General features: G+C 34.9%; 1 protein-coding gene and 2 non-coding genes across 3 annotated transcripts in view; 2 read left to right on the forward strand and 1 right to left on the reverse strand.

The window, feature by feature from the left end:
• The window catches only part of LOC145288036 (calcium and integrin-binding family member 2-like), a 57,451-nt gene that overhangs the window by 16,244 nt on the left and 18,346 nt on the right, over window positions 1-22,861 (forward strand). The window lies entirely within an intron of this gene.
• Window positions 5,500-5,727, reverse strand: LOC145288481 (small nucleolar RNA U3). The gene has a single exon (XR_013869288.1). It is a non-coding gene; the product is annotated as a small nucleolar RNA U3 (small nucleolar RNA).
• LOC145288482 (small nucleolar RNA U3) lies at window positions 21,085-21,312 on the forward strand. The gene has a single exon (XR_013869290.1). It is a non-coding gene; the product is annotated as a small nucleolar RNA U3 (small nucleolar RNA).

Here is a 22,861-nt window from a genome sequence, read left to right on the forward strand (position 1 = left end):
ATAGTACTAGCAGACCGCTCGGTGTTGCCCGGTTATAAAATACACATAAATATTATATTTCAATTAATGCAGAATTCTTATTTATTATAAACAGAAATACCGTGGGCATTAAACATATCTTTAAATTTAGATATGTGCAAAATGAATAGCCGATGCTCAAAATGTATAAACATTTTGACCCCTTCTTTTACTTAAAAATTCACCAAAAATCAGGAAATTAACCAATTTTAATGAAATTTTCAGTATTTATCAAATAATGATCGTGGAATATAATAAAACATTTTTATTTGAATGTTAGTGGAAATGTATTATTTTGTTTAAACAAAAAAAAACACCTTCATTAAAGTTATGGCTTTCGGTAGTTAAAAAAAAAAAATGAATTAAATTATTTTTTCTTTTTTTATGAAAATAAAGCATTGTAAATTGTAACAATAAAAAATAAAAATTAATTTTCTAAGGAACATTATGAAAAAAGCCCCTGAAGTCTGTATTAATGAATTCGATATAACTCAGAAAAATTAATTTCTTAAACTATTATCACAATATTATCATTAAATTAAGCATTGTTTATTTAATATTTTCACACAAAAAAATTATAATTGCAAAAATATTTCTACTTTTTTAGATTTCATGTTTCACATAATTTTTATATGTAAGATTTTAATATTTTCCTTGCTAGAATGAACGCATAACTTTCGGCATAATGTAATTTTTATATAATCTTGAAAAATAAAAAGATAAAGTTTTTTAATTGAAAAGTAGGAACACAGAAAAATAATTTAAAAAATGGTAAAAATTATATAAATATTAATGATAGGAATGTGCAGATACACGGCTGGGGAAAAAAGAAAACCAGCACTCCTCACCTCCCTCCAACTACCTGACGCTATTTTCAGAACATCTTTTGACGTTTTGAGCTTCCATAGAACGTATTCTTAGACAACTTCATTTTGTTTTGTTTGAGCAAACCAGAATCTCTCACTTTTGGGGGCTAATTAAGCAATTTTTTTGTATAAACAAGTTTTTTTTTTATTTTAATTTAATTCAATATCTTAGGACTTTACTAATTGTCTTTGAAATAGGCTCAGAAAACTAATATTTATCTTTCAAAGGATTTTTATGATGAATTTATTTAACTTCAAAATTTAGCTGAATTTGTCAGCTTCTGAATGTCGCCATAAAAACGTTTTTCATTATAACTTTTTTTTTTTTTCACGTGTACAAATGTTTTTCCTTCTGGAAAATAACTTTAGGCTTCAATCTTTCGAATACAATCAAAAAGTAGTCGGAAACCTACAAAAAATTATGATAAATCGGCTTTCAAAATTATGTCCTATCTTTTTTCCACCATTATTGCTTGTAACCACTTAAATTCCTTAAAAAGAATGAAGTACAAAAAATGGAAAGAAACTCAGACATGTGCATGTCGCGAGTATTATGTTTTTTCTAAACAGTTTACTTCTTGTAGGTAAAAAAAAAATATACTCAAGCTGAGATCAAAACAAAACCTAAAGACAAGTAGTTAAGTACGATAACCATTAAACCAGCTTGACACAATCTATAAAAGTGTTTTCTAAACCTACTTATTCTAAACATAAAGAAGCTGTCATGTGTTTTGGCTGCGCATATGCATTCGTGAAATGGTTGATAAACAGGTAAAAATCCAACGACTCCCACATACAAATTTTTCAATTTTGACCCGTTAGCAGCCCTTTTTGCTGGATGAAAACAAAAGTTTGAATCCTTTATAAACCAAATTTCAAGTCTGTAGATCAAACATTAATTGAATAGATTGAGAAGTGTCCATACACACATATTCTCACTTTTACAGATATAGTATTTCATGCAACTTTAACCTTTATATTTCTACATCAACATAGTTTAGCCTTCCTCCTATGTTAACTTTAACAGTAAACACTGTGCCCCAATTCCATCTTGTTTGTTAGTTTTCTCAGAAAATTGGTGACCACTTTTTCTTATTTTTTTTTAACTTTTAATTTTTTTTTAACTTTTCATATATCTTTCCATGTCTAAAAACGGGAAATAAGAACAACTATTTTTCAAAAAAACAATTTCAAAGCAAATAATTATATTACTTTAAATGTTCATTTATTGAAAGTGTCTGCGATTTTAAGTTTTGAAAAAAATAAAATAGATAAAAATCAAATAAAAAAAAATCACATAAAAATAATTAGTTTCGGATCCATGATTCCTTTATTTAAAAAATATGTCCCTCTTCAAATGTTAAGTTTAGCTGGAATAACAATTGGATGTTTGGGAACATGCAAAAGGAATGCGGTATTGTTTCAGCATATACACTGGAAGAATTTTCTCAGAAATTTGCCAGCATTATTTTCTTAGGAATTCCTGGCAGATCGGAGGCCCAAGGCACACAATCAGTAAACATCGATGTCAGAATATCCTGACCAAATCACCGCTAAAAAAATCGTCCATGCCCATCAAACTTAAAAATCTAATTGGAAAACAAAATGAAATGAACTTTATTTTTATTATCATACAAACTTTTAAATAAATGTTTTACAATTATTGATGCATTTTGATACTATAAATGTTTTGGTTTTCAAATATTTTGTGTTCAGAAAAAAATTGGTAAATGTGTAGTTTAGCAGCATAACTTATTTGGCAGACAAAAAATTATTTGAGGCCGCCATATTGCTTTTAAAATTTGCCTTTTCTAAGGTTTAACAGATTGACCTTTTTAAGGCCAAATTTGACCTTGTTTTATGCTCTTTAATGAAACTATGTTTTTGGTCGCCATATTTTTTTTTTGTAACGAAAGAGTGTAAAAAAGGCCAAATCTTGTCTTAAAAAAAGTCGATCTGTCAAACTTTAGAAAGGCCAATAGCAATACGGCGGCTTCGAATGTCATACATTTAATATAAGAAAAAATGAAAAAGTATTAAATTTCAGCCTTTGGGTCTAATGTGTTTTGTATAAAAATAGTTTTTATAATTTTTTGTCTATCAAATAATTTACGCCACTAAACTGCACATTTACTAATACATTTTTATACAATGTTTTGGTTTTCAAATATTTTTCTGTTCGGAAAAAGTTCTTGGTACTTATTTGCTGTGTTATTTGACAAAGAAGAAATTGAAGTTATCGCCCCCTTATAATGGCCGCCATCGGCATACTGCAGAAGTGCCATAGTTTAGGGCACATAAATTGCTATAGACAGCAGCTATGAGACAAGCAATCTGAAATATTCTTTTCGGAATTATGTATCCTGTGTGTAGCCTTCCATAACGGCTAAGAAAAATGCGATTTTACCCAATTTACCATAATAATTACTTTTTAACTAGAAATAAAGGTAAAATTATACATATATATACGTATATAACGAAATATTTTTTTTGTAGATTTTGGTGTACTAAAAACGAATCTGAAAACAGTTTCCGTCGCAAAAAAATAGTTTTCATATGATGAAATTACTTTTTCGAAAAGTGGGTGATCACTTTTCCATGTAAATTTAACTTAAAATGAGTACCCCCTTTCTGGCCACCTGAGAGAGGGGACATTTTAATGTTCATTGGCTAAAAGGTTTCGATTTTTGTTTGCTTTTATCTTTCAATAAAGACGCGAGGAAATTTGTTTTAAAAATCGGTATTATTTGACTTTAAGGCTCGTCTCACATTTGTATAGAAAAAATAGTTTTTTGTAGTTTTCGGTGCTTTAAAAGAATACGGTAACCGTTTCCGTCGCAAATTTACAGTTTGTATGGTATTAATCACTTAGCTCTGGGACTATTTTCCATTTCACAGCCCAGCCTTCGTTTATGCTACGCGTGAGCATAAAAAAAAGGCTGTTAATTGTGCACTTGCATACCGTACCAAACTGCCTTGTCACAGTGTAGTATTGGCGAAAATTTAAAATTAGACGAAAAACAAGTAGTTTTCCAAATATGAAGCCCGGTAATTCTATGTTATCACAGCAGGCCATTTTTGTCCGTGCAAGCGCATTAATCCCTGAACTCTGGGACTATTTTCCATTTTACAGCCTATCTTTCGTTTACAGTACCACGCTGGAACAACAAACGGTGTTATGTAGCAATCCATTCTTTACTGTTCTGCATCTTCATCGTTAATAATTGCTTTCTTTCTCTCCATGCTAACAGATGGCAGTTCTTTTATTTCTTTTTATGGCGGCTTCAAATAACCAAGTTTTTAGATCAATCAGAAAAAAGGTTTATTTATCCTTTTTTTTTTTTTTTTTTTTTTTTTTTAAAGGAAACGACACCACAGCCTCTACATCAAGTAGCACTGTGCCTTGTTTGGGGTGAAAATGAAAAAAAAAAAAATTAATACTGTAATCTTAACGTTTATATGTGAATTTATACAAACATGATTCTAATTTTTTTTTTTTTTTTTTAATGGAGAGTAGAAAACGCATTGTGAATGCGTTATCGGCAGCTCCTGTTACTCTCGCTTCTTCTTATTTGTCCCTCAGTCCTCATTTTTTAATGAGTGATTTTTCTGACAAAGGGAGAAGAAAAAGCTGTTTTCTAGGTTGGCAGTATTTTGCGCGAACAGTTGGCAGAGAAGGGGCCATTATTTGCATCTTTTCAAAGAAAAAAAGATGGGATTTGTCAAACTGAAATAAATCAGCTTTTCTGTGAGGAAACATGTCTTGAACTTAGACAAACTATGAATAAAACTTTTAGAACATTAAAAACATACTAATCCTAAGGAAAGACTTTCTAAAAAGTCAGTTGAATAATTGAAAACCTGATGAGAGCATTGAATGGAATGAAAGAAATTTGTATTCAATGAATAAAAAAGATGAAAGTTAAAAAAAAGAAAAAAAGACGCTTCTACAGAATTGGTAGGAGATGTGTAGTCGGTAAATAGTTTTCAGATAAAAACAATTTTTTTTTTTTTTGTCAATTCTAATAAGTTACAATGGCAGCTTCCAAATTATGCAGTCGAAATTACCTAAATATCGTTGAATTATTAAACAAAACAACTGTAATCGTGTTGGCAGGTGAAAAATTGCTGCCATCGTGATTAAATCAAAACGGAAAATTACCTCCCTTTTGAACTCTCCTGTATCTTACGATCGATTTCATCAAATTCTATTTCTTATTTTCTTTAATAAATAATTTTCTATCTTATCGATTTTCTTAATTTTGGATATAATCATCTTAAAAATACGAGGAATACGTAGATACCATTGTTTTTGTGTGAAATTCAGTATTACAATTTCTGAAATTTCGTCCCAATAGTGTAGAAGCGCCCACCAAAATTATGCACACACACAATTTTTACAAAAACGCTTGGGGGAATTTATTAAGTAGGTTTAATCCTTCGGTGTGAATGTGGTATTGTGATAAATGCTGCCAATCGAGAATAATCTCCAAAGTTTTATTATAGACAAATAAAAACCTTGCATCCATCCCCTCATCAAATTTCTAATATGGCTTTATGTCAAAAGTATAAAAAAAAAAAAAAAGTCTGTTTTTATTTTAAGAAAAAAAATTTCACCACTCAGAAGGTACTTTTCTCCTCCATCTACCTTATAATAAAAAGGAAGAGGAACGATCATCAATGATATGTTTTAATGGGTGAGGTGGGCGACCCAAAAAGAACACATCGGCTTCACGCTCAGAGAAAAGTACTTTCACTCCTCATCGTGGTGAGTCGTCCGCACAAAAGTCTCAGACGTTCGTGCGATTCATACTTAAGAAATGATCCTTAAAAGCATGATTTGAAATTCTCACTGCTGTTCGCTTCTTATTATACCTTATTCAGCCTCGAACACGCTCCCATGTTGCCTCATTTGCATAATGAGTAACAACATTTTATTCAAATTAATTATTAAGTAACACATACTTTTTATTTTCACAACTTTTCATTAATATTAGCAATTGTGATTATTTAGGTAACCATTTCCTGTTATTAATCTTAGTTTTAATGTATTAATAAGACAATTCAGGTTTTTTTTTTGATAATCACTTGTTGACAGGAAGTCCACAAGGGAGGTAATCCCGAAGTCCATATTTTTTTAAATACATAGTTTTTTTATTATTGTTTCCATCTTCTGTGTTTATTATTATTATTATTATTATTATTATCATCATCATCATCTCCTCCTCCTCCATCTTCTGTGTTTTAAATGCTGTAATTAATAGCACGGCCACTATTACAAACTGTCCCTGTTGTTTGTCTGGACGGTGCTTGTTAAGACACAGTCGACATACCGATTTTTTAAGATGTTGTTTTAAACAAAAACCTTTTTTTACGGTCAAAATGAATGCCGATGCTCAAAATTGACCATTTTAACTTAAAATGAGCACCCACTTTCTGGCGAGTGTAGCGCGCTTGCGCGTATAAAATGGCCACCCGTGATAACATAGAATTACATGGTTTAATATTTGGAAAACTACTTGTTTTTCGTCTAATTTTAAATTTTCGTCAATTTTACTACACTGTGACAAGGTTGTTTTGTAAAAAATACATAACCCACTTTTAACAGAGAAATTCCGAGATTTTTATATTGTATTCGCAGTTTCGTGTTAGGGGTGTCAAAAATTCCTACAAAAATTCTGATACTGCTACGCGAGTGCACATTTTACAGCCTTCGTTTATGCTCGCGCGTAGGATAGGCTGTGAAATGGAAAATAGGAATTTATGAAAACTCGTCCCGGGAAAACTCGTCTCCGGAAAACTCGACCCCTTTCGCTAGGTAGGAAAACTGGTCCCTTATTGAATACGATTGAAAACACATTTTATGATCGTTCTTAAAGGAGATATTGCTTTTTAAAATAGACTATACCCCCTCCCTCCCATAATATTTTTTAAAAATATTTTTACTTGTTTCTTTTTTTTTTTTTTTTTTAATAAAATCGATTTTCTAAGTGTCCGTTTTCTACCTTATTGGTTATGTTCTTAAGTTCTTAATGGTTTTACTTATTTTAAAGCGTTTATTATGTTCATAAACGAGACCGCTTTTTTTATATTAATATAAAAAGAATTTACTTACTTACTGTTGTTTATAAAAGGGTAAAATCGATTTTTCTACCTCGCCGACTATGTTGTTTAATTTATTTGGAATCGTTTATTCGGTAAAGAAAAAAAAACACAGAAAACAAACAAAAAACATGTTGAGTGTTACGTGAGAACGAGAAATAATGTCCGGTATATCACATCTTAGGGGTCTTGATAATCGCTAAAAAATAGAAAATTAAAGAAATTACTGAGGGAGATTTGGTTTTAAAAAGAAAATAATAAATTTTGATATTTTTTCAAATATAATTTAGAGAGAGAGTGGGGGGGGTAAAAACTATATCTCCCTCCGAAAAACAACCAACAAAAAATGAAATTAAAAAGATTCTCGATAAACGATAGCAGAGTTTTCAAGAAAATTGTTTAATAAATTTATTTAGTGATTACTTTAAATGCGGAATATACGGAGGTCCAAAATCTGAGACAGTCGAAAAACGAATTATTTTGCGCTAAATAGTATTTGGCAAGACTGGAGTTTAGGTGGAAAAATAATCTCGAACCCTTTATCACATAAAAGGAACTAATTTCCCTAATCACCGGTACGTTACTATGTCAATAATATATAAACAATATTGGTATTTCAGAAGTTGGTTTTGAAAACAACTTTAAAAAAAAAAAAATTCTTTTTATATTGCTTTTAATTAAAATAAAAAAGGTTTTCGTAGGTTACAATTATGAAAAGTTCTATTCATATTTAAATGTCTTATATGTTCCGTGTGTTTTTTTTTGTTTTTTTTTACACAATGAATACCTTTTTTAATGAAGGTGCTAGTGCAGAGAGTGATCTGCGCTATTTTTTAAATCGTATTTCCAAGTTTAATTAAAGTTTTATGATATGTTTTTTTTTATTCAATTGTAAGGTTGAAGTATAGAATATGTACAAAACACTCTCCTCTCCCCATATTAAGAATGGCTTTTTAAATATAACGTTATTATTTACGTCCGGATCGCTCTATGCACTAGTACCTTAATGATAAACAATACATAAATAGAATTAATAAATTATTATTTCTCTATTTCAAATTTAAATTTATTAATTATAAAACCTTCGGTACTTATGTATTTTTGTTACCGTGCTAAAAAAAAAAAAAAAGGTGCTTAAGATATCGTGGAACGTTCTGTTTAAAATTAAAAAATGTTGTTTAAAATAAAGAAGTAAAAAATGAGAGAAGAAAGATATCGTGAAAAAAAGATCGTGAAATGTTTTAAAATAAATAAGTAAGAAGTTGGGCTTCTTTAAGTTGTTTTCAAAAACAACTTCTGAAATACCTATATTATTGACATAGTAACGTAACGCCGTAACGGTGATTAGGGAAATTAGTTCCTTTTATGTGATAAAGGGTTCGAGATTATTTTTCCACCTAAACTCCAGTCTTGCCTAGTATTTTTTGTTTAAAAAAAAAAAGGTAAAACTATACAAACACCGTGACAGCGAATTAACCCTAACCCTAACACTAACCCTAACCCCAACCCTAAACCTAACCCTAACCCTAAACCCTAACCCTAAACCCTAACCCTAACCTTAACCCTAATCCTAACCCTAACCCTGTCACGGTGTTTGTATAATAATACCAAAAAAAATAACCATTGTAAGCATAGAACAAAATATCGAAACCGGTGATTTTGTTTACTTTATCGCCATCATCTAAATTGAAAATAAAAATGTCCGCTTCTTGTCTTCTTCATAAAATCATCTTTTAATCTGATTGGTCAATTTTTTCTTCGAGAGTGATCTGCCTTTCTTTTTTAAGGCGAGGGGGGGGTTCACTTTATTTAAAACTAGTGAGGTGGGTACCCGGCGTTGCCCGGGTGTTTTTAGGTGTGTGTATGGGGAGGGGGATAAGTAATAACCCTGAAACGATGTTAAAAAAATCGGAAAAACCAAATAAAAAAAAAAAAAATAATAAAAAAACAACAGCGAAAAAAAAAAAAACCGCTGTGTGTATGGGGGGGGGTAAACTAAAGAATAAGCGAAGTAAAAAGAATAAAGAAACGTTGCCCGAGTGTCTAAAGATGTAAAAGAAAAAAAAATAGTTTTAGTCGTGAGGCTGGATTGAACCCGGAACGTGGAGGTAAAACTAACTCCAACTACTTAACTGTCTAGGCTAAGAGTAAGAGGAATTGATTATAGTGTTAAAATAAGGGTTATAAAGCGAGTGAAAGAGGTTTGATTGACAGATAGCCACTAAATGAGGTCATCGCGGGAGCGTTACGAGATGACGTAGCAGTATTTTATCTTTTATTAAATTACGTATTTCGTTTCCTGTCTAGACATCTCTCTCTCTCTCTCTCTCTCTCTCTCTCTCTCTCTCTCTGTTTGCGTTTGTGTGTGTGTCTCTCTCTCACTTCGTCTTCCTTACTCTAAAGACTGGAAAATGGCGTCTGGCTGTTTTTTTTCTTTTTTCTAAAAACTTTGATCATTAATATTTTTTGTAAGCGTATTTTTTTTTTTTTTACTTCAGATTTTTGGCTTGTTATTTTTCGTTTAACTATCATATCAAACTATTTTGAATGTGCTAATAACTTTGGTAACGTTGCCATAGTGTAGAAGTTCATAGTTTAGCTTGTGTAAGGGTTAATTTTTTTTTTACCGATAACATGTTTTTTTAAATTCAGACTGTCATTAGAGTTGGCTGACGTCAAGATCACGTGACATGACTCAGCAGGTTTTAAATAAAAGTTGACCCAAAATAAACGGCCCCATGTATACTTTATGTAGAAGAGTTGGCGCCCATATTTTTTGGGGCAGTTATAAATCGATTTAAAAATATGTAATGTTTAACATTAAAATGTCACTTTTTGCCCCCCCCCCTACAGAAAATCGATCAGTTGGCGCACTTTTGATGGCCCTTTTGGGCTAATTTTTCAATATTTTTCGTTCGGAGGGTTGGGCTTTAATATAATACCAAGTTTGTAAATTTTTGTTCCGTCGGTTAAAAGTTCTTAGCAGACACACAAACATACATACATACATTTTCACTTTTATATATATAGATAGATAAAGTAAAACAAACGAGAAAATTATTAAACAAGATGTAGTTTTTTTTTCCTTCAATGTGCATATTAATATTACGCTTTTCTTGAAACTTATTTTACCGAATCCGTACGAATGTAAAATAAATGTTTAATAATGTTTGTTTTTATTTTATTTTGTTCAAATCTTGTTTAATAATTTTTTTCGTTTGTTTTATTTTATTTTAAATAAAAGGAAAATTCCACAACCACCCCTACACACAATTGAAGAAAAAAAACAAATCCTGTTTAATAATTTTTCGTTTAAGTGATTCCCCCCCCTCCTCAGAAAGGGCAGGTGGTGACTCTCGAAGAAAAAAATTTACCAATCAGATTAAAAGATGATTTTATGAAGAAGACAAGAAGCGGACATTTTTATTTTCAATTTAGATGTTGGCAATAAAGTAAACAAAATCACCGGCTTCGATATTTTGTTCTATGCTTACAATGGTCATTTTTTTTTTTTTTAAACAAAAAATACTATTTAGCGCAAAATAATTCGTTTAGCAATAGTGCCGATCCTCAAAAAATTCTTTGGAATTTGTAATGTTATATAAATAAGTCATTATTATTATTATGATTATTCTATTCTTGTTGTTATATTGTTATTAAAAGTGCATGTTAGAGAGTCTTATTACAAGTGATGTTGTGTCTTAGAGAGAGATGTTGTAAGGGAGATTGTTCGTGTTATGAGGAGATTCATATTTATAAAATGTTCATACTTAGAAGTGTAATGGAAGCTCTTAGAGTGAGGAGATAGTGTTGAGACAGTCTTAGTGTTCATATTGTGTATGTAAGATATGTATGCAAAGACATTTTAAAATACATGATATACAAGACATATAGTAACAATTTTCACTTTACCTTTTGGTAGAATTACAACACAAAGACGATGTTTATGAAAACACATAATGCGTTTATTTCTTCTCCCGACCGGTCGTGGTTTTCTGAGTCAAGAATTCAAAGCTTCACATTCTAAGTTTCAAAAGTGACCGTCTCGCTTCTAGACGTTCGAATCCCAACTGTAGACTATCGTCTGTCGTCCTCAAACTCCCTCTGACTCTCTCTCAGTTTCTCCTTGCTTAACTCTAAAGTTTCTAACTATATCGAGAACTTCCCATTTTCCATGACGTCATACACATGTTAAAACATGTGTCTTCTTTCACGTGTTCTGGAAATGCGTGTCCAAAACTTTTTCCTTTGTTTACAAAAGGAATTTTAACCTATATTCCCAGTAACCTATATTTCCAATATGTTAAAAACATGTTTATTAAATTATCTTATAGTTGCATTCTTCAATTGAATTTTCATAACAGAATTGACAATGAACATTCCTTTCTTGAAACTATTTTATCTCTAAGCTAAACAATGGTTTGTTTTCACATTCCATTCGCTAATTCTCTCTCGTAATCTATTTCTAAACCTAAATTATGAGGTTCGAATTTCATCTATGCTATTTCATTTTAAATAAATCTCTCTATTTTTATACTTACATGAAAAGGGGACAGCCCTTATGTAACAGTAACGCTAAAATTGGATTCTACCAACTTTTTTATGGGCAATGTATAAACTGGGTGAGGCCCCGTGTTTTGACAAGCTTCTGGGTTTGACCTTTACTCCTGATCTTAAATGGAACACGTACATCAAGTCTGTTGCCAAGGTCGCTGGAAAGATGGTGGGATCCTTCTACCGCTCCAGAAGATATCTCACTACTGATGCTATTCTCTATCTATATAAAAGCCAAGTACGTCCAAGGATGGAATACTGTTGCCATATCTGGGCAGGAGCTGCTAAAAACAGCCTATCCTGCCTTGACAGAGTACAAAATAGACTTTGTGGCTTGGTGGGGGATGCCCTTTTCTCCTCCCTGCAACCTCTTTCGCACAGAAGAGACATAGCGAGCCTGTTTTTGTTCTATCGTTATTTCCATGGCAAGTACTCGTCTGAGCTCCAATCTCTGGTCCCCCCTCGCCAATCTTTTTCAAAAAACACCCGACTAGCTGAAACCACCGTCAATAATTTTCCCCACTCCTTATCTGTGCCTAAATCAAAACGTAGGTTCCACGAACAAAGCTTCTTTCTTAGAACTGCACACCTGTGGAACTCTGTTCTGCTTGCCTGTTTCCCTCCCGACTTCAACCTGGATGTCTTCAAGTCCAACACAAACAAATTCCTGATGAACCGCTCCCCTAAGTAATGACACCTTATCAATTCTCCTATACTATTGCTACACAATAGTTTTTAAAAAAAATTACACTATCCCACTGAGTACTGTACACACAATAACCCTTATCCCCCGAGTGGCCATTGGGCCTTGATAAGTGGTGAACTCCATGTACAAAAAAAAAAAAAAAAAAAACGCAAGAAAAAAAAAGAAAGAAAAAATAAGTTTGCTTTTTTATATATAAATAAAGCATCGTAATTTGTAACAATAAAATTAAATAATTTTTATAGGAACATTACAAAAAAAGCCCCTAAAATCTGTATTGATAAATTCGATATAACTCGAAGAAAAATCAATTTCTCGAACTACCGATATTACCATTGAATTAAGCATTGTTTATTTAATATTTTCACACAAAAAAAATTATAATAGCAAAAATATTTTTTTTTTAAATTACAGATTTCGCATAATTTTTATATGGAAGATTTGAATAATTTCCTTGCTCGCAAGAATGTGAAACTTTCGGCGTAACATATTTTTTATATAATATTAGCCAATAATTAAAAAAAATAAAATTAATTTAAAAATAGAAACATAGAAAAATAGTTAAATTAAAAAAATGGTAAAATTTATACAAACATTTACAATAGAAATGTACGGATGCCCGTCTGGGAGGTGGGGGCAGCACCCCTGCTTCATTTTAATTACATGACGTAATTCTCAGACAGCTTTTTGACTGTCTCAGATTTTGGACCTCCGTATATTCCGCATTTCCAAAAGTATGGTTTGTTGTGGTTTTGTGGACGGCAAAAACACTCTGTTTTGGGTCTAATTCAGCTATTTTTTTGTGCAAACAAGGTGGTTTCTTTTTTTTTTTTTTTTTTTTTTTTTTAACTTTTTAATTCAGTATCTTATCTTTTTTCTTTATTAATTATCTTTAAAATAGACCCAGAAAACTAATATTTATCTCTAAAAGGATTTTTACAATGAATTTATTTAACTCCAAAATTTAGCTAAATTGATTAGCTCGCCATGAAAACATTTTTCATAACTTTTTTTTTTTTCACGTGTACAAATATTTTTTTCTTTGGGAATTAAGTTTAGTCCTTAATCTTTCAAATACAATCAAAAAGTATTCGGAAACCTACAAAAATATTATAATAAATCGGCTTTCAAAACTAGGTTCTCCTATCCTTATTCGTTTATTTTTGCCCATACCTGGCAAAAACAATATTACGTACTTACTTTATTGTCATGCCGAAAATAGTAATATATCCAAAAATTACGAAAAATCAAAGAGTAGAAATTTATTTCGGTATTATTTTACTTTAAAGGCCCGTCTCACGTCCGTATATAACAAAAATATATTTCTTTTTGTAGATTTCGGTGTCCTAAAAACGAATCTGAAAACCGTTTCCGTCGCAAAAAAATATTTTTCATGATATGAAGAAATTTCTTTTCCGAAAAGTGGGTGATCACTTTTCGATGTAAATTTAACTTAAAATGAGCACCCACTTTGAGGCCACCTGAGAGTGGGAGAATTTTTGGGTTTGTATTACTGTACACATAGATTCGAAAAAGTTGTCACAAAACAAATATATAACAAATAAATGTTATCAAAGGCAAGATAAGTTACTTTTCTGCCAAACTGGATGTAACGTGCATCCAGGAGATAAGCGCCCGCGTGTTTGCGTGTTGTGTGGGTACGTGGGAGAGACGGATGAGGGGAAAAGACTTACCTCGAGACCAGCTCAGCGTTACCGACCAAAAATAGAAAAGAAAGACCAAGATGACGGCCGACGTCTTTTGTAAAGTATGATGTCTCGCAAAGTCACACGAATTCTCGGAATATGCAAATTTAGCCGGCCTAGAACGACGATAAAAGCAGGTGATGAAAAAGACGTGGGGAGAGCGACGATTGAGTTGGCCGAGGAATCGTGTGGCTGTTGCTTCTTGTGCCGTGTGAGAATATTTTACCGTTGTTGGATTCCGTGCAGAACCGCGTTAAAGAGAGAGTCGGGCGCCATCTTGAATTTTTCCTTACACATTTCTGTTACAAGCTATCTCGGCCATTTGGCCTCTAGGACTATGACCGAGTCGAAATTTGACTTAAAGCTCATACCCGAGTTTGACGGGTCCACGTCCATCGTCGACTGGGTTGAAAGGGTCGAGCTGACGTGTGACCTTTGTGAGGTGAAAAGGGTACACACTGTGATTCCCCTGAGATTGGCTGGGGGTGCCTTGAGTGTATATCAGCAACTCAGTGCTGCCGAAAAGGGAGATGTCACCGTAATTAAAGCTGCGCTGTACAAGGCATTTGCCATGGATCCTTGTACGGCCTATGAAAAATTTGCTTCCCGAAAACTTCTACCGGAGGAAAGCGTGGACGTTTTCTTCGCTGAGTTAAAGAAACTCGCAGTTCTGTTCGGTGGAGGGGTGTCGGAGCGGATGCTCGCGTACGCGTTTGTGGCAGGCCTTCCCACTCGGGTGAAGCAGCTACTGAGAGCCTCAACCAGCGTTTCAACAACGACCATGGAACACTTGATGGAACGTGCTCGAGCCATCATCAAAGATGAGGAGGACCTGGGGGAACCAGTTGTGATGGCAACACAGACAGGCCAGATTGGCGCTCGGGAAATTCCGAATCAGAACCCTGCAAGCAATGGGAAATGTTTTCGCTGCGGCCGACGCGGACATTTTGCAAGGAATTGCACCAACAGGGGGCGTGTGCGCTGTTTTAATTGTGGCGGTTTGGGGCATCTAGCTCAAAACTGTGCGGGAAACATATCAGGGGAGAGGACGTCAGCGCCGCCCTGCTCCCCGAGCAAAATTTGAACAAGGCGCAACCAGTGATGACCGTCTACGTAAACAGGATACCCTGCTCAGCACTTCTCGACTCAGGCTGTTCGCATACTATAGTGAGCGCCAAGCTGTGTCCAAGTTGGACTAAGAGGAAGATCAAAGTCACCACGATAGGAGGCGAGACCCAGACATGCTGTGGAGCTGGAACTGTCAAGATCTACACGGACACCGGTGCAGCCACTAAGATCAATGTGCTCGTGACCCAAGGAAATCTCCTGGGGTTTGACCTGTTGCTCGGATACGATCCCATCAAGGTGCTGGAGGGAGTCGCAATTCATCGGATGGAAAGGTGCGATTCTTGGAGGCCCCAGTATGTGCAGCGCTCCATATCGATCGGCCGGATTTTACAGTGGACTACGACTCTCGCAAGAGGGCCTGGATTGCATCTTGGAAGTGGACCAAGGGAATGGCAACGACTAAACTGAAGAATGGGGTTGCAGAGTACCCTATACCCAGTGAGGCCCGAGCAGAATACGAAAGGGAACTAAAAGCGTGGATCCAAGATGGCTGGTTAATCCCCTACCCTGAGGACAAGCTTGGGCCTCCCAAGGGTCTAATACCCTTGATGGCAGTAGTCCAGCATAAGTCGAAAGTACGGCCCGTGCTGGACTATAGGGAGCTTAACAAGCATATTGAAGCCTACACTGCCGATGCTAACATATGCGCCAGTAAGTTTAGGGAATGGCGTCAGAAAGGCACTAATGTCTCGATATTGGATTTGCGAAAAGCCTATTTACAGGTGCGAGTTGATGAGACGTTGTGGCCGTTCCAGACAGTTTGGTTCCAGGGGCAGAGGTACTGCCTTACACGCCTTGGCTTTGGCCTAAATGTGGTACCACAGATCATGAAGACTATTGTCAACACAGTATTGTCCCAAGAAAAGCCCATGAGGGACTCAACGTCAGCTTACATTGATGACGTATACGTCAATGAAGATGTACAGCCTGCGTCGTGTGTCAAAGAAAAGTTGGCTCAGTTTGGTCTGGAATGCAAGAATCCCGAACGTTTAAGGGAAGGAGTATGTGTATTGGGATTGGATGTTTATGAAGAAGATGGCACCCTACAATGGAGGCGTGGCAGTGAAATTCCAAGCATCCCCAACCTCGTTACAAGGTGGACCGTTTTTTCTTGGTGTGGAAAACTTGTTGGTCACTTACCGGTCTGTGGCTGGCTCCGCGCAGCTGTTGGTGTAATTAAACGCAGAGCAAATTTAACAACCACGGGTTGGGATGACATATCCGATGATGTCCTACTAATTCTGATGATTAAAGAGACACTGGAGAGAGTGAACAAGAAGGACCCTGCCTGTGGGCGGTGGTGTGTTAACGGAGACAACATAGGTGTGTGGGTTGATACCAGTTCTTTGGCATTGGGAGTATCGTTGGAGCAAGGAGGAAACGTGTTCGAGGATGCGTGTTGGCTGTGGCCCGTAACAGATTCTCAGCATATCAACCTGGCAGAGCTGGACGCTGTTGTAAAGGGGATAAATCTGGCCCTGCAGTGGCAGTCTAAGAAGTTGACCTTGTACACAGATTCTCTCTGTGTCTACCACTGGGTGTCTGACACACTTTCAGGACGGACACGAATCCGTACCAAGGCAGCAAGCGAAATGTTAATACGGAGAAGGCTAGACACGCTAAAAAACCTGGTATCTGAGTATGGGCTATCACTGAGCGTCACTCTGGTGCCATCACATTGTAATCGTGCTGACCAACTGACCCGTGTACCTCACAAATGGTATGAAGCCGCGAAGATGGGAATGGAGATTACTGCTCGATCTTGTGCAGTTGCAATCGACCCATGTCAAATACAAAAAATTCATGCACAGAGCGGACATCCAGGTATCAAGAGGACCCTTTATTTTGTGAAGCGCGTATACCCAGCAGTGACCAAGATGGATGTCAGACAGATCGTCAGAAATTGTGAGGCTTGCCAGTCTATTGATCCTGCACCAGAGCGATGGCAGAAGGGTCGCTTGGAAGTTGAGAGTGTGTGGCAGCGGCTGGCCATGGATATTACCCATTACAGTGACAAGCCCTTTCTAACTCTCATTGATTGCGGGCCTACGAGATTTGCGGTGTGGCGGCAGATGACCAGACAGGATTCAGCAAATGTTGTTCGCCACCTATCATCCATTTTTTTTGAGCGAGGTGCGCCGGAAGAGCTCCTGACTGACAATGATGCAGCGTTTTGTAGCCAGCAAGTTCGGCAGTTGTTAGATGAGTGGGGCGTCCGACTACGGTTGCAATGTGCGCATGTGCCGTCAGGAAATGGCATTGCTGAAAGAAGCCATTGCAGCATCAAGAGAATTGCTGCCAGGAAGCAATGTACTATTGCGGAAGCCACATATTGGTACAACATTACGCCAAAGGACGGGACGTCCCCTTCAACTGCACCTGCGAATGCTATTTACACGTACCAAGTCGGAGTGAAGGGTATCGACACTATGCAGCCAGCCGACAAGGGAACATATAACAGATATGAAGTGGGAGATCCAGTGTGGGTGCGGCCCTCAGGAAATCGGTGCACCGACAAGTTTAAGCGAGTACAAATATCTGGAGTGATTAGCCAGCAGTCTGTTTTGGTCGATGGAACCCCATGACATGTGCGAGATCTTCGCCCAGCTACCGAGGTGCGTCACACAACTACAGAAGAAAGCAGTGAAGCGTCTAGCGATGAGCTGCCGATGCACGGATTCAGTGAGCCCCCTCCAGAGACTGATAGCGATACTTCATCTTGATGAGGCGGAACCAGATCCAGAGCCCGAATCTGAAACAGTGAATGTACCTCTTCGCAGAAGCACACGCACTAAAAGCCCACCCCCTCCAGTGCTGTCTATGTGATCATCAGATCAGGGGGGAGTGTAACGTGCATCCAGGAGATAAGCGCCCGCGTGTTTGCATGTTGTGTGGGTACGTGGGAGAGACGGATGAGGGGAAAAGACTTACCTCGAGACCAGCTCAGCGTTACCGACCAAAAATAGAAAAGAAAGACCAAGATGACGGCCGACGTCTTTTGTAAAGTATGATGTCTCGCAAAGTCACACGAATTCTCGGAATATGCAAATTTAGCCGGCCTAGAACGACGATAAAAGCGGGTGATGAAAAAGATGTAGGGAGAGCGACGATTGAGTTGGCCGGGGAATCGTGTGGCTGTTGCTTCTTGTGCTGTGTGAGGATATTTTACCGTTGTTGGATTCCGTGCAGAACCGTGTTAAAGAGAGAGTCGGGCGCCATCTTGAATTTTTCCTTACACATTTCTGTTACACTAGATATATTTTTCGTGTTTTTATTCAATGTAACATGTTTATTCAGCTGGAAAAACATACAGTGTTTACCGATGTATTGGAAAATTCAAGATGGCGTCTGATTCTCTCTTTAACACGGTAAGTTTGGGAAAAGGTGTTATAAATAAAAAAAACTATACAAAATACTATTAAAAACCCGCCGAATATATGTCAACCTATGTCACGGTAACATATATTGAGCGAGTTTTTTATTTTATGAGTATTTTATCCGTTTTTTTTATTTATAACACCTTTTCCCAAACTTACCGTGTTAAAGAGAGAATCAGACGCCATCTTGAATTTTCCAATACATCGGTAAACACTGTATAGTTTTCGAGCTGAATAAACACGTTACATTGAATAAAAACACGAAAAATATATCCAGTTTGGTAGAAAAGTAACTTATCTTGCCTTTGATAACATTTATTTATTATATATTAGTTTTGTGACAACTTTTTCGAATCTATGTGTACAGTAATACAAACCCGAATTTTTTTGTCTATTGGCTAAAAAGTTTTTTTTTTTTTTTTTTTATTTCTTTTGCATTAACTCTGGTACTATTTTCCATTTCACAGCCTATCCTACGCGCGAGCATAAACGAAGGCTGTAAAATGTGCACTCGCGTACAAAACAACCTTGTCACAGTGTAGTAAAATTGACGAAAATTTAAAATTAGACGAAAAACAAGTAGTTTTCCAAATATTAAACCATGTAATTTAGGCACCGCCAAAACTGGGGGGGCAGGTCAGTACTTTTTGACGGACCGTCTTTTTAAAAATCTACCAAAAATCAGGTAATTATCCGATCAATACGAAATTTTCAGCGATTATTAGGAGAAGAATGAACTTTATAACAGTGTACTTATTTTTCATAAACGATATTTATATATATATTTTTTTTTGCTTACAAAACCCCCCCTTGTTTTGAAGTGGGAACAAATATGCTTAAAATAATCATCTGAAACTGAACAAAACATATTGTGTTGTTGTAAGGGACAGAATTATAGATTAAAAAAAAAAAAAAAAATGTTTGCATACCTTATTTTGACGTCTGAATATCAGAACTTCGATTGTGTTTAATTATCCCGCTTTTGAGTTTTGAAGTGTGAAATTCGGTGAATATGTTAAGTAAAATAATTAATTTAAGTTAAGCAAAACAAAAAAAAAAAAAATTTTATATTTATACGAAAAAAGCCATTTTAAAATTTTTGATAAATAAATTAACAATTTTTTTTTAGCGAGCCGAATAATGCATGACCATTATTAAACAGAGCATGCTTTGAATAATCGATACAAAAAAAAAAAAAATTCGATAAATATTGTGCCCTTTGTGTTAAAAATAGCATCATTTTTTTCGATCTCGTTTGAAAACGTTTGCCGCCTTTCGACTACGGTGGACCAAAAGCGCTGAAATAATTTTTTTTTATTCTGCTTTAAATTGCCCCCTCCCCCCATTTTGGGGAGCCTGGCCCCCACACACATACACATTAAAAACCAAACTCATACAAATGGTCACCCATCTGGTACTGGCCAGCCTCAGCTTAATAATACATTGAAATTTTCGTCACTGAAAAATAAGTTTTTTTGGCCTGTTTAGTCTTCCATAGTTTTCGTCTCATCGAAAGAAAACGTAAACAGAGTCGATCTGAACTCTTCGGCGACGCGAAATATCTGGTTACATATATGAATAAGTGGAATTATTTGAAATTCAGGTACTTATATTATAATATTTTTGCATATTCTCCTAGAAAATCATCCTAAATCTTAGTTAGACAATAAATGAATAAATAAATTATTTCAAAACCCCTTTTTTTTAAATATTTAAGTACGTTTTTTGTGCAAGACAAAAAATAACAATTGTTAACTTTTTGGGAAAATTTAACATTTAAAATTGAATTAAAAATAGTAGAAAAAGTTTTACATTATTCTGTTTTCTATATGATAAAATTCAGGGTTTTATCTTTCTGGAAAAAAAAAGTTACTCAGAAATAATGGATTTTAATAAATGTAATTTAGTTTTAAAAAACAACAACTTGATTTTGCGGCCATTTTTGGCGGTGCCTAATGTAATTCTATGTTATCACGGGTGGCCATTTTATACGCGCAAGCGCGCTACACTCGCCAGAAAGTGGGTGCTCATTTTAAGTTAAAATGGTCAATTTTGAGCATCGGCATTTATTTTGACCGTAAAAAAGGTTTTTGTTTAAAACAACATATTTAAAAAATCAGTATGTCGACTGTGTCTTAACAAGCACCGTCCAGACAAACAACAGGGACAGTTTGTAATAGTGGCCGTGCTATTAATTACAGCATTTAAAACACAGAAGATGGAGGAGGAGGAGGAGGAGGAGGAGATGATGATGATGATGATGATGATAATAATAATAATAATAATAATAATAAACACAGAAGATGGAAACAATAATAAAAAAACTATGTATTTAAAAAAATATGGACTTCGGGATTACCTCCCTTGTGGACTTCCTGTCAACAAGTGATTATCAAAAAAAAAACCTGAATTGTCTTATTAATACATTAAAACTAAGATTAATAACAGGAAATGGTTACCTAAATAATCACAATTGCTAATATTAATGAAAAGTTGTGAAAATAAAAAGTATGTGTTACTTAATAATTAATTTGAATAAAATGTTGTTACTCATTATGCAAATGAGGCAACATGGGAGCGTGTTCGAGGCTGAATAAGGTATAATAAGAAGCGAACAGCAGTGAGAATTTCAAATCATGCTTTTAAGGATCATTTCTTAAGTATGAATCGCACGAACGTCTGAGACTTTTGTGCGGACGACTCACCACGATGAGGAGTGAAAGTACTTTTCTCTGAGCGTGAAGCCGATGTGTTCTTTTTGGGTCGCCCACCTCACCCATTAAAACATATCATTGATGATCGTTCCTCTTCCTTTTTATTATAAGGTAGATGGAGGAGAAAAGTACCTTCTGAGTGGTGAAATTTTTTTTCTTAAAATAAAAACAGACTTTTTTTTTTTTTTTATACTTTTGACATAAAGCCATATTAGAAATTTGATGAGGGGATGGATGCAAGGTTTTTATTTGTCTATAATAAAACTTTGGAGATTATTCTCGATTGGCAGCATTTATCACAATACCACATTCACACCGAAGGATTAAACCTACTTAATAAATTCCCCCAAGCGTTTTTGTAAAAATTGTGTGTGTGCATAATTTTGGTGGGCGCTTCTACACTATTGGGACGAAATTTCAGAAATTGTAATACTGAATTTCACACAAAAACAATGGTATCTACGTATTCCTCGTATTTTTAAGATGATTATATCCAAAATTAAGAAAATCGATAAGATAGAAAATTATTTATTAAAGAAAATAAGAAATAGAATTTGATGAAATCGATCGTAAGATACAGGAGAGTTCAAAAGGGAGGTAATTTTCCGTTTTGATTTAATCACGATGGCAGCAATTTTTCACCTGCCAACACGATTACAGTTGTTTTGTTTAATAATTCAACGATATTTAGGTAATTTCGACTGCATAATTTGGAAGCTGCCATTGTAACTTATTAGAATTGACAAAAAAAAAAAAAATTGTTTTTATCTGAAAACTATTTACCGACTACACATCTCCTACCAATTCTGTAGAAGCGTCTTTTTTTCTTTTTTTTAACTTTCATCTTTTTTATTCATTGAATACAAATTTCTTTCATTCCATTCAATGCTCTCATCAGGTTTTCAATTATTCAACTGACTTTTTAGAAAGTCTTTCCTTAGGATTAGTATGTTTTTAATGTTCTAAAAGTTTTATTCATAGTTTGTCTAAGTTCAAGACATGTTTCCTCACAGAAAAGCTGATTTATTTCAGTTTGACAAATCCCATCTTTTTTTCTTTGAAAAGATGCAAATAATGGCCCCTTCTCTGCCAACTGTTCGCGCAAAATACTGCCAACCTAGAAAACAGCTTTTTCTTCTCCCTTTGTCAGAAAAATCACTCATTAAAAAATGAGGACTGAGGGACAAATAAGAAGAAGCGAGAGTAACAGGAGCTGCCGATAACGCATTCACAATGCGTTTTCTACTCTCCATTAAAAAAAAAAAAAAAAAATTAGAATCATGTTTGTATAAATTCACATATAAACGTTAAGATTACAGTATTAATTTTTTTTTTTTTCATTTTCACCCCAAACAAGGCACAGTGCTACTTGATGTAGAGGCTGTGGTGTCGTTTCCTTTAAAAAAAAAAAAAAAAAAAAAAAAAAGGATAAATAAACCTTTTTTCTGATTGATCTAAAAACTTGGTTATTTGAAGCCGCCATAAAAAGAAATAAAAGAACTGCCATCTGTTAGCATGGAGAGAAAGAAAGCAATTATTAACGATGAAGATGCAGAACAGTAAAGAATGGATTGCTACATAACACCGTTTGTTGTTCCAGCGTGGTACTGTAAACGAAAGATAGGCTGTAAAATGGAAAATAGTCCCAGAGTTCAGGGATTAATGCGCTTGCACGGACAAAAATGGCCTGCTG

Source organism: Euprymna scolopes, chromosome 11, assembly GCF_053919585.1.
Source record: "Euprymna scolopes isolate OS-2025 chromosome 11, ASM5391958v1, whole genome shotgun sequence".
NCBI classification, from domain to species: domain Eukaryota; kingdom Metazoa; phylum Mollusca; class Cephalopoda; order Sepiida; family Sepiolidae; genus Euprymna; species Euprymna scolopes.